The 12,268-nt window shown below is 34.2% G+C and overlaps 2 protein-coding genes across 2 annotated transcripts in view; one reads left to right on the top strand and one right to left on the bottom strand.

Annotated features, from left to right (window-relative positions):
- The window catches only part of LOC144844575 (tuftelin-interacting protein 11-like), a 120,225-nt gene that overhangs the window by 78,416 nt on the left and 29,541 nt on the right, over nucleotides 1–12,268 (bottom strand). The window lies entirely within an intron of this gene.
- Nucleotides 6,990–12,268, top strand: part of LOC144844456 (phospholipase D1-like) — a 72,450-nt gene continuing 67,171 nt past the window's right edge. Inside the window, exon 1 of the mRNA XM_078701392.1 lies at nucleotides 6,990–7,007. The gene's annotated coding sequence lies outside the window, so the exon portion shown is untranslated. The remainder of the gene's footprint in view (nucleotides 7,008–12,268) is intronic.

Raw genomic sequence — 12,268 nt, 5'->3', positions numbered from 1 at the left:
TAAATGTTTTCGGTGCTGTCCAAGTTGCACAGCGTAACATACGCATGATTATACGATTTTTTAAAATTTATCTTAAATTCAGAACCAAAAGACATTTGTTATTGAAACTTAAAGATGTATTGTCCCTTTGACAAATTCCAAAAAAATAAAAAATAAAAGATTTCGAAAAAAGTTGTAAACAATCCTAATTAGCATATGCAATGCGTACTCATGGTTTGAAATCTTTGTTTACTTTCGTTCGCGACGATTTTCCAGACGAAATGTAATCAAACTAATACCTGTTAATTACGTAAAATTGTTGTTTTTGGCTCAAATTTTCGACTTAAAGTGAATAACTTTAATATTACTTTGATATGGCCAATTTAAATTTATAATATTTTGACCTTCATTTTGTTGTGTTTCAAGGGACAATACATTTTTAAGAAAATGATAATTCATCAAGGGTCAAATTTCTATTTCTATTTCTGCACGCAAAATTACGCGCGCACGCGTGTTTAAAATTTTAAAATGCGAACAATCAAATCAAAGTGCTCTAGTAACTATCGTTTGGATTCTCTCAGCTATACTAGCTGGGATTCGAATCTGTATGCATTTAAAAAAAATAAATATAAAATGTTTTTCTTTTATTTTGAAAGAGAGATATTTAGAGAGTCAAGTTAATTTAGGATAATAAATGGAAAAGATTAATAACATCAAAATTCAACAGTGTGGCGAATGACTAAAAATTTAATGTCAGAAAAAAAGGAATTATAACTCTCTTCGTTACGTGTTTAGAAAAGAATTTATATCTCTTCGTTGGTATGTCGGCGTTTTATGCAAATGAGTCTGTGCAGGTGTAGTGGTCAAAACGCCATACTGTTAAATTTTGATTTTTGTGCTAAACATAATATTTACAACATCAAAAATCGGGTGGCGAAAGCCACAGAAAAATAAAAGATGTTATCGTGTGCTCTTCCCGCCTCAACAACACTAAGGCCAATTGAAGCCAAATGTGCTCCTTCATTTTTTAATATTCTTGGGCGGGCTTCTTTTCCAGATGGACTTCTTTTCCAGATTACTTTCAAACTAAATGAGGGGATCTGCTAGGTTCCTGCACGGAGAAATTGTTTTTTTACAAAAAATTTGAATAATCTTCTAATGTAAAGATCAACAACATCAACATTCAACAGTGTGGCGTGTTGACCGCAATGACTAACAATACCATCTTCCCCATTACACCTGCACCAACTCATTTGCATAATAACGCACGGCATACCAACTGTTCAATATTTGTATAGGGGTAGCAATCAATGGGTTAGTTGGATGGCCAGGCTTGTTCAGGCTGCTATTGTTCATCATTTAATTCATTGTATCAGTTGTTTTGATTTCTCATTATCAATTATTCACTTAATTCAATATCATTTATTCATGCTCAAACACAGTAAAATGTTGTACGTGGTTTGAAATCCTTTTCGTTTGTTCAAAGTTAAAAATTCGCAACAAATTGTTATGTATTTAAATAAATAGAATACACTAGCCAGGCCAGGCATCGGCATCTTTACACATTTCTATTTATTTGTTCCTAATTTTCTGACATAACTTAGGTGTTCTTAAAATTGAGGGCGCCAAACATAAAATTTACGAGATCGGAAAGAAGCAGGTAGCCAAAAAAAAAATGATGGTGTGCTCCCTTGCCTCTAGCACGGTAAGGCTCTCTCACAGCCTTGGGGGTACCACACATCAGATGCTTTGATGTTATTGCCTCATGATGTGTGGTGGAAAGGGGGACGTTTAAATCTGTGAACCCCAAACACAGAAGCTCGCATAGCTTTAACTCTTTTCCACCGACCGGCATGGGGTTTGAACCCACGATAATCGTGTTCCACGACGCTCTACCGACTGAGCTATCCGGCCCTCTGGTTTATAGCACGGTTAAAACTAGATTCGTTTCTTCAAAATTACGTCATGAATATGCAAATTTATGACGTAACGATTAGAATGACGTAATATGAAGCGCGTATAAGACTATACTATTGTCACCTTTCATTACTCGTGTACGTTGTGGCATAACGGGTAGTGCTCTAGTAACTATCGTTTGGATTGGAATCTCCCAGCTCTACTAGCAGGGGTTCGAACCTCTAAGGATTTTTTTATAAAATGTTTTTCTTTTATTTTGAAAAGAGATATTTAGAGAGTCAAGTTAATTTAGGATAATATAAGTTAAAAGATTAACAACATCAACATTCAACAGTGTGGCGTGTTGACCGCCGTGAATGACTAACAATTTAATGTCAGAAAACATGGAATTATAACTCTCTTCATTACCTGTTTAGAAAAGATTTTAAATCTCATCGTTGGTATGTCGGCGTTGTTATGCAAATGAGTTTGTGCAGGTATAGTGGGAAAGATGATATTGTTAATCATTCGCGGCCAACACGCCACACTGTTAAATTTAGATTTTTGTGCTAAACATAACATTTACAACATCAAAAATCGGGTGGCGAAAGCCACAGAAAAATAAAAGATGTTATGGTGTGCTCTCCCTGCCTCAGCACTAAGGCCAAGTGAAGCCAAATGTGCTCCTTCAATTTTTGTACTCTTGGGTGGGCTTCTTTTCCAGATGGACTTCTTTTCGAGATTACTAAATGAGGGGATCTGCTAGGTCCCGGCCCTGAGAAATTGTTTTTTGTACATGATTTGAATTATCTTCTAATGTAAAGATTAACAACATCACAATTCAACAGTGTGGCGTGTTGACCACAATGACTAACAATACCATCTCCCCACTACACCTGCACCAACTCATTTGCATAATAACGCACGGCATACCAACTGTTCAATATTTGTATAGGGGTAGCAATCAATGGGTTGGTTGGATGGCCAGGCTTGTTCAGGCTGCTATTGTTCATCATTTAATTCATTGTATCAGTTGTTTTGATTTCTCATTATCAATTATTCACTTAATTCAATATCATTTATTGATGCTCAAACACAGTAAAATGTAGTACATGGTTTGAAATCCTTTTCGTTTGTTCAAAGTTAAAAATTCACAACAAATTGTGAAAATTATTTATTACAACTAGAATTTAATTCGTCACTTTGACGAATTATAGGTGATCATTTTTATAATTTTATTGACATTAATATTTTTTAAACATGAACGTATGTTAACATACAATCGAAAAATGTTGATGTATGCCATCCTATTATACGCTTATAGTGCTGAGTTTTGCCTATTATATGCCATATACATTATGTACAGTATATACTGTATATCTATATACAGTGTAGCATTGGTGAAATTATGGACACACATCATGTTCTAATATTTTGGCACTGATGACATTATCAAAATAAACTTGTGGATAGCAATATCGAAAGATAATGAATTGAGCAATAAAATATAACAATTGGAAGAAAATTTGGCACGTAGAAGGGCGGTGCGCGCTCTTTAAAAATTGTATAACTTTGACGAAAGAGATGAAAAAACTACTTTTTAACTTCAACTGGCCATATGATAACGTCACAACATCCGATAGGCTTAATTTTTATAATAATTCATATCTACATTTCACCAGCTCTCATAATAAGTTACAAACATCAAGGTCAACTTTAATTCAGAAGAGCTGTAAGTTATTCAAATATACGTTGTAGGTGAAATTACGTAACCACCGTTATTCAAATTTTAATACGTGATGACGTTTAAAAATGAAAATATTGGCAACTCATGAGTAACATAATTGGTTGAGGTAGAACATATTAAAAATTAAAAGAAAATCGATCACAGATAAGCAAGTTGCGCTCTGTTGAATATGGTGGTCTATGACAAAAGAGGTAAAAACCCTATTTTTAAAATTCATGTGGCCAAATGATGACGTTGTACCATTTTGTACGTCTAATGTGTATATACACTTATATCTACAACTCATTGGCTTCCATAATAAGTTTAAAAAATTGGGGGTCACCTTCCATTCTGAAGAGTTATATTCATTTTAAAAAGACCTTATTTTTTACCATTTTTAGCACTTTTGTACAATTAATGTGCGCATTTTGTCATTTTTAACCTGCTCGTATAGCACTATTTTAAGTCGAAATGGACTCAATTTTGGTGAATGTACTAAGGAAGATGATTAGAATGCAATTTGTACAAAAAATTTGTATTTTTTACGCTTTCTATGTACGCACGCGCAAAAACGTGTTTTTGCCCAGTAATTTTTTAAAACATGCAAATGGCCTAATTCATGCTCTAAATTGATCAAAACGTAATTTTGAGCTTTTATAATTTTTAACGCGCGATTTCACGCGCATGACCCAACGTGCACGTGCGTTTTTATTTGCTAATATTTTTACCCTTGGCCTGAACCTTACGTGTAGTGAATTTTATTAATATGTGATAATGAATTATGGAGATATGATTGATAATGTGATTTCACAAAATGGCGTATAAATGACGTCACGGGTGAGTGATCACGCTCATTAGGACTAAGTTACAGTATTTGAAAGACATTGTGAAATTTTGGTAATCATTGACATTTAACTTTTTGAGATATTTGTTACACAAAAAGTGTACAGAAAGAAGAAAAATATTTTAATGCAAATTTTAATACACTGGCCAGGCCAGGCCAGGCATCGGCATCTTTACACATTTCTATTTATTTGTTCCTAATTTTCTGACATAACTTAGGTGTTCTTAAAATTGAGGGCGCCAAACATAAAATTTACGAGATCGGAAAGAGGCAGGTAGCCAAAAAAAAAATGATGGTGTGCTCCCTTGCCTCTAGCACGGTAAGGCTCTCTCACAGCCTTGGGGGTACCACACATCAGATGCTTTGATGTTATTGCCTCATGATGTGTGGTGGAAAGGGGGACGTTTAAATCTGTGAACCCCAAACACAGAAGCTCGCATAGCTTTAACTCTTTTCCACCGACCGGCATGGGGTTTGAACCCACGATAATCGTGTTCCACGACGCTCTACCGACTGAGCTATCCGGCCCTCTGGTTTATAGCACGGATAAAACTAGATTCGTTTCCTCAAAATTACGTCATGAATATGCAAATTTATGACGTAACGATTAGAATGACGTAATATAAAGCGCGTATAAGACTATACTATTGTCACCTTTCATTACTCGAGTAACTGTCGTTTGGATTGGAATCTCCCAGCTCTACTAGCTGGGGTTCAAACCTCTACAGATTTTTTTAAAAAATAAATATAAAATGTTTTTCTTTTATTTTGAAAAAGAGATATTTAGAGACTTAAGTTAATTTAGGGTAATATAATTTAGAAGATTAACAACATCAACATTCAACAGTGTGGCGTGTTGACCGCCGTGAATGACTAACAATTTAATGTCAGAAAACATGGAATTATAACTCTCTTCGTTACCTGTTTAGAAAAGAATTTATATCTCATCGTTGGTATGTCGGCGTTATTATGCAAATGAGTTTGTGCAGGTGTAGTGGGAAAGATGATATTGTTAATCATTCGCGGCCAACACGCCACACTGTTAAATTTAGATTTTTGTGCTAAACATAACATTTACAACATCAAAAATCGGGTGGCGAAAGCCACAGAAAAATAAAAGATGTTATGGTGTGCTCTCCCTGCAGTCAGCACTACGGCCAAGTGAAGCCAAATGTCCTCCTTCAATTTTTGTACTCTTGGGTGGGCTTCTTTTCCAGATGGACTTCTTTTCGAGATTACTAAATGAGGGGATCTGCTAGGTTCCCGCCCTGAGAAATTGTTTTTTTTTTTACATGATTTGAATTATCTTCTAATGTAAAGATTAACAACATCACAATTCAACAGTGAATGACGTAAATATGAATCGCGTATTCGTGTACATTGTGGCATAGGTAGTGCTCTAGTAACTATCGATTGGATTTTTTCAGCTCCACTAGCTGGGTTCGAATCTCTACGGATTTCTTGTTTTTTTAAATAAATATAAAATGTTTTTGTTTTATTTTGAAAGAGAGATATTTAGAGAGTTAAGTTAATTTAGGTTAGGCAGGGGCTGGTCTTGGAGACTTATATTCTTTCCATATTTCGAAGTCCAATTTCAATTGTCCAAACTCTATTTTTCTAAATTATTAACTTCACCTAACCATGGTGGGCTGGTCCTGTAGACTTATAATTTCGTTTCATATTGTTTTTATTTAAAAATGTTTCATTGGGGTAGCCCATCGAGCAAAGCTGATCGACAATACAATACATAATTGGTCAACACGGCTAGCCTCGTCGGTTTCGTTGTGCTGCCTATCGCACACACGGTAGTTTGTGAGCAGCCTTCCTATCCCTAGAGTCGATCGAGTCCGAAACAAAAGGATGGATGCACTATTGTACGAAAAAACTTGACAGACCTGTTTTGTACGATATGATATTGTGTAAGGTGATATGTACGAAATTGCAAGACAAAATATTATTCTTGTTCTGTGGTATATTATTTTTTTAGTTGTTCAAAAAACACAAAATTATGCCAGATTATACTAAAAACGGATAAAATAATGCCGCGGCATTTATGCCAGATGCAGTGGGCCTCTTAATAATGCCAAAAAGCATAATAATGCCAGAAATGGCAACTATGGCCAACTTCGACTCTGGAGTTTTTATTTTTTAGCAAAGATATTATAGGCGCGGCCTAGCGAAAAAAGAGGAAGAAGATACAGCTATACACTAGTAGTGTGTACGCACTACTGATTCCGCGCGCCTCGAATTCGAAGCGATTGGACAATGTGTACTCTAGATTTTCAGTAGCCGGCCAATCAGATTACATGTTTATAAAGTATAGGAAGTACTACTAAAAAGTAAAGTTAGTTGCTAGGCCTAGGCTAGTGTTTTACCTATCGAAAGTGCGGCCGGAAAATGGGCGCGCCTCCTCTACATAACACCGTGTGGTACCTGCTTGCTGGTGGGTGAATGGGGTAGAAAACAGAAACAAACCATCATCAAAAAGCTTCTATCTCTACCTAGGCCTATGCCCTCCTAGCTAGTCATTTGGGGAGAAGAAGGAGTCGGTCTGTATTATAAGTAAGTAATCGCGACGTTATTCGTGGTTTTATTTTAATTGGATTGAAATCTAGCCTAGCTAGGCCTAGCCTCCTAGCCTAGGCCAGGCTAGCCCTAGAGCCTAGTACTAGGCTAGCTAGCTAGGATTATTACTCCATGGATTGACAATCGTACGTTTGATCATCATCATAAACAGTAACGAAAATGTTCATCTGTGAAGGCCTTGCTTGGCTAGCCTAGGCCTAGGCTATAGCCTATTGTGTATTGACTATTGTATTCAGTGGTCAACTGTGAGGTGCTACCGATACATTTATTTGGTCAAATAAATCACTATAACATTTCAAAATAAGTAACGCTTTTGTTACTCTACTCAGTCAACTGCTCTCACAGCATTTATTTGGTCAAATAAAGTCAGAAATTCTTTTTTGTACACTAGGCTAGGCCTATAACATTTAAAAATGAATAAAATTAAAACTGAATGCAACTAGCCTAGGCTAGGCCTATGTTCACAAAATTTGTCTTTTTTTGTAGTAGAAAATGTATTCTTTGGTTGATATTTTTTTGGTCCCTTTTTAATGAAACCATAGAATTGGCTACGGTCATTTCATTCCAGACACACCCTTCTGTCAGTGATGGTATTCTGTTTAATAATTATTCTTCCGAAAGTCGATTATCATTTTAAAATGTGTTAGGCTTTCGTACTTTTGTTTAAAAAAAAGAGTAGAATCATTATAGAATGGATGTGGCAAGAACAGAAAGTTTTAACTTGATATTACCGTGTATTTTATATTATATAGCATGCAATCAGCAATAATAATATTTATTACCATCATGTAATAACAAAATGAATTAAAAATGATTGTGTTAATTGTAATTTTTAGTTCCTAAGTGTGTGTGTATGTATGTGATCAAACTATCAAAGTTTTCCAACATTTTGTTTTTGCTTCGCGGTGGCGACGATGCTATACTATAGCGATTTTATAGCAGTTATTGATTTAAAAAAACCTAAATATAGTCTTCCAATCGTATGTCTAATCACATGGCTATAAATCAAAAGCATACATGTATACTCCAGCGTCGAAGGTCGACGTAAATGAGTTTCCATTAAAGTAAATATTGGGACCCTGTCAGCGAGCTAGCAGAAGAAGATTGTTAACGGTCTTTCACACCTGTTCCGGCACGGTTAACAGAACATTGATGTGTGATTCGCTGGACCAGAACCGTGCCGGAACAGGTGTGAAAGACCCTTTTTTAGAGGTATCTCGATTCTAAGACAACTACCCCTAGGACAACTACCCCCTTGGACAAATCTTACAGTTTGAATTTCTCAATCAATACTTTATAGGTAGCTTTACCATAAAGTTTAAAAAGAAATTACAAGTAGGTTATAAATAATAATATATTTATAATATTATAAATATAATAATATAATATTTTAAATTATAATATTTTTTATAAATAAATTATACCTCACTGTTTATTAGATAAATACTTTTAAAACACATTTAAAGCATTTCTAAATATATGCCATTTATATATAATATAAATTATAGTTTACCTGGCATGATGATGTATAATTCTTTAACCAATAAATAAACTGTTATTATTTTGTTGTTTTACATAATAATTATAAGATTTAAGTACAGCGCTAGCTAGCATATTATTAAATCGTAAATACAAACTGGGAAGATTCGCCGCACAGTGGGCCAGAATCAACTCAAATTGTGTCCAAAAATTCCAAAATGGTAAATGTGGCAATCCACATTTTTTAATATTTTATTATGAAAAAGACAACTTAATTTATATAAATCCACTAATAGTTTTATATTTGATAATTTTAATAGTGTCTTGTAACCATGGAAACTGGAAGAAACCATGAAATTTCACTTCTAAAAAAATCAATGAATTTATCTGTTATTAACCATATTAAGCAGTAAAAACAGAATTTCCGTTATTGAATCCACGACATTCCAAAAAACTTTAACATTTTGAAATGCTCAAAATGTCTTGAAAAGTTTAGAAAATTGATTAGAAATTTTGCGCATTTAAAATTTTAAATGAGCATGCATGCTTAACTTCGTGTGAATGAAACACATCATTTTTACTCCACAGAAAGATGACTCTTGACGAATTAAATTTTCACTAAGTTTTTAATGTGTTTTTAATCTACAGTACGCTCAATCATTGAAATTCATAAAATTGCATGTGAGTCACGTTGCACAACTCTGACATCATTTAAAAATAGGAGGTGCACAACTTCACGTTAATTTTGATATATTGACAAAGTTATGATACTGTATTGTGTTTACACGTTTTAGAGAAACGCGGTGCACAAAAAAGGGTAGAAAGAAAGAAGAAGAATACAGACAAACTAGATTTGAACTCGTCACGATGACGAGTTAGGCTATCGCGCAACGCATCGTAACATGCACATGCTATTTATTAGGCTTAGTCTATAGTAGACTGCACCACAACGATTGTACAAACATCTTAGCATCGATCAAAACCGTTCAACAAGCGTCAACAGTTGACAGTATTGGCATTGTAAACGGTTTAGTTGACGGTTAGTTGTTGTTTTATACCACTCACGTTTACTCAGATGGCCATATGCTGACGTCATAACATACTTATGGTCTAAATTTCACATAAATTCATATCTACAACTCATTACCTTTTAGAATAATTTAAAAAAATGGGGGGTCACCAGCCATCCCGGACAGCTATAATCGATCGAAATTAGGCATATTTCTATACAAATTTGCATATAATTGCCCATTTTCAAGCGCATGATTTTAAAAGTTTGACGTGCACTTGTGTCATTATTTTACATTCATAATTCATCAAATATGAAAGAAATGTATCATAAAAATATATAGAACAATAATCAAGCGCAAAAACGGGCTTTCTAGGCTGCATACAGGCTAAGTGTGCAAAAGCGCGCGTGCGCAACGCAATTTTCTTTGGAAAATGTGGAATACTTAAAATGTCCTAAAACGTGTAGAAAGTTGATTAGAAATTGATTTTGAGATTTTTAAACTTTCAAATCGCACGTACGCGCGATTTGACCAAGGTTCAACATTTTGCTGATGATCAGAAAGATGACCCTTGACATGAAGCATACGTGTGTCAAGTGGTATTTAAAAATATCTATTGGTTTTCAATTTATAGTCAATCTAAGAATTTCAGAAAATCGTGCGTAGTTACGCTATGCGACCATATTTTCATAAAATCAAAGTTTGTTGCACAACTACTATATACGTGCATCTGCTGGCCAAGTTACAACATAACTGCTACCACCAATTTTTAGATCTGCTGCGCACAAAAAATGAGCAGAAAAAATGAAATCTTTGACAATAAAAATGTGAATGTGCATGTGAAAGAAAATTGATTGAGAAAGAACATATTAAACTAGATTTGAACTCGTCACTTTGACGAGTTAGTTATCCGCACCACACAAACGCCGCGTGCGCGTCATACGTTAGAATTTTGCACACAGAAAAAGATATGGCATTGTGGCCTGAACTGAAGAATATGATATGCTGTTAGTGCTGAAATCTGTCAATTTTGTGTCATATAGTATATACAGTGCAATCTGTATACATGTTACATACAGTGTAGAATAGGTGAAATTACGGGACCCCCCATTTATTCCAATTTTTAACATGGCGACGGTATCAAAATGAAACACTAAGATAGCAATTTCGGAAGGACATTATCGCAGCAACAACATATTACTGTGTAGAAGAAATTTGAATACGTAAAATATAGATTCGCGCCCTTTTAAATGTGATGAACTATGACGCAAAAGATGAAAATACGACTTTTTTTATTCAACTGGCCATATGATGACGTCACAACATCTAATTGGCAAAATGTTTACAAGAATTCGTATCTACAATCCAATAGCTTCAAGAAAAAGTTGTAATCATGATTATCACTTTTTATTTTGACGAGCTATAACAGATTGAAATTTACCGTAAAGATGAAAATAAGTGACCCCCGTTATTTACATTTTTAGACGTGATGACGTCATAAAAATTAAAATATTTTTAACTCATGCGAAAGATAGTTGATTGACCTACACAATATTAAAATCTTGGAGAAAATGGAATACGGATAAGCGTGATGCGCTCCATTGAATGTGATGAGCAATAACGAAAGAGATAAAATTCCTATATTTTACAATTGTGTGGCCATACGATGACGTCACAATGTCCGGTTAGCCATATTGATCCATGATCCGATATCTACAACTCATCAACTTCCAGAATATGTAATTAAAAAAAAGTTCACCTCGTAGTTTAGAATCTATGACAGAATCTATAAAAACTTGGCTGCACATTTACACTTCAAAGTTAATCTTTTTACCAAGTTATACAAAGTTTAATGTCCACAAGCAATAGGGGATATGTTGTGCACAAAAATCGTGGAAAGAAAGACAAAAAAAACCAAAAAAGATCCTGACAATCACAAACCTAGGGTATCCGCAAGTTACAAAAGACAGTTTCGCCCACAAAAGTAAAAAAAAAAGAACCAATTAATATCAAATTTAGTGATACAATTGTGATACATAAACTTAAAGCTCAGGTACAAGCATGAATTTTAAATATAATATCTAGTTCATTGTACATAAATCAAATATTTATTTTCCCTTAAAATGGTCAAATACAAATTTGGCAAAATTCTTCTATAAAAACCAGGAAGACTTTTTCAGTAGTTGTAATGTAATAACATGTCTGGTGACTCCCTAGATAGAAGGTGAAAAAAGATGGTGGATATACGGTGGATAATTTTTGCTATAGCACGAAAAATAAAACTCTGAAGTTGCATAAAAATACCAGAAACATAAAATTCAAGTTATATTACCTATATTTAGTCATCGGATAACATTTTTTACCACACCGTTTATTTTTCATAGTTTTTTAAAATCTTTTATTATTTACAACATTTGTTTACAAAAGAATAGAGATTTTACTGTGTAATTTGAACTATCCTCCCACTGATAAGAAAGTGCTTATTTTCAACAAGCCCATGTAACACAAATAAAATCCCAAAAATTACGAGGCATAGGGAAAACTATAGATCGATAATTATTGAAATGTATGTTCAATAGAATTTTTTTGCCCGCACCTGGCCTTTAATATTTCACGAGTTAATGTTAAATGTAGGCCTATTTATATACATTATATTGAGTTGATTCAATACTTGTGGGTGCATGATGCGCTTTGGATTAATATTACTGTAAGTCGATGTTTGCAATTAGCTGCGCGTGTGCATGTTGC

This window comes from Antedon bifida, chromosome 1 (assembly GCF_963402885.1).
Source record: "Antedon bifida chromosome 1, ecAntBifi1.1, whole genome shotgun sequence".
Classification (NCBI taxonomy): Eukaryota; Metazoa; Echinodermata; class Crinoidea; order Comatulida; family Antedonidae; genus Antedon; species Antedon bifida.
The sequence above is the reverse complement of the archived record's forward strand: the minus strand, read 5'-3'. Positions and strand labels throughout refer to the sequence as shown.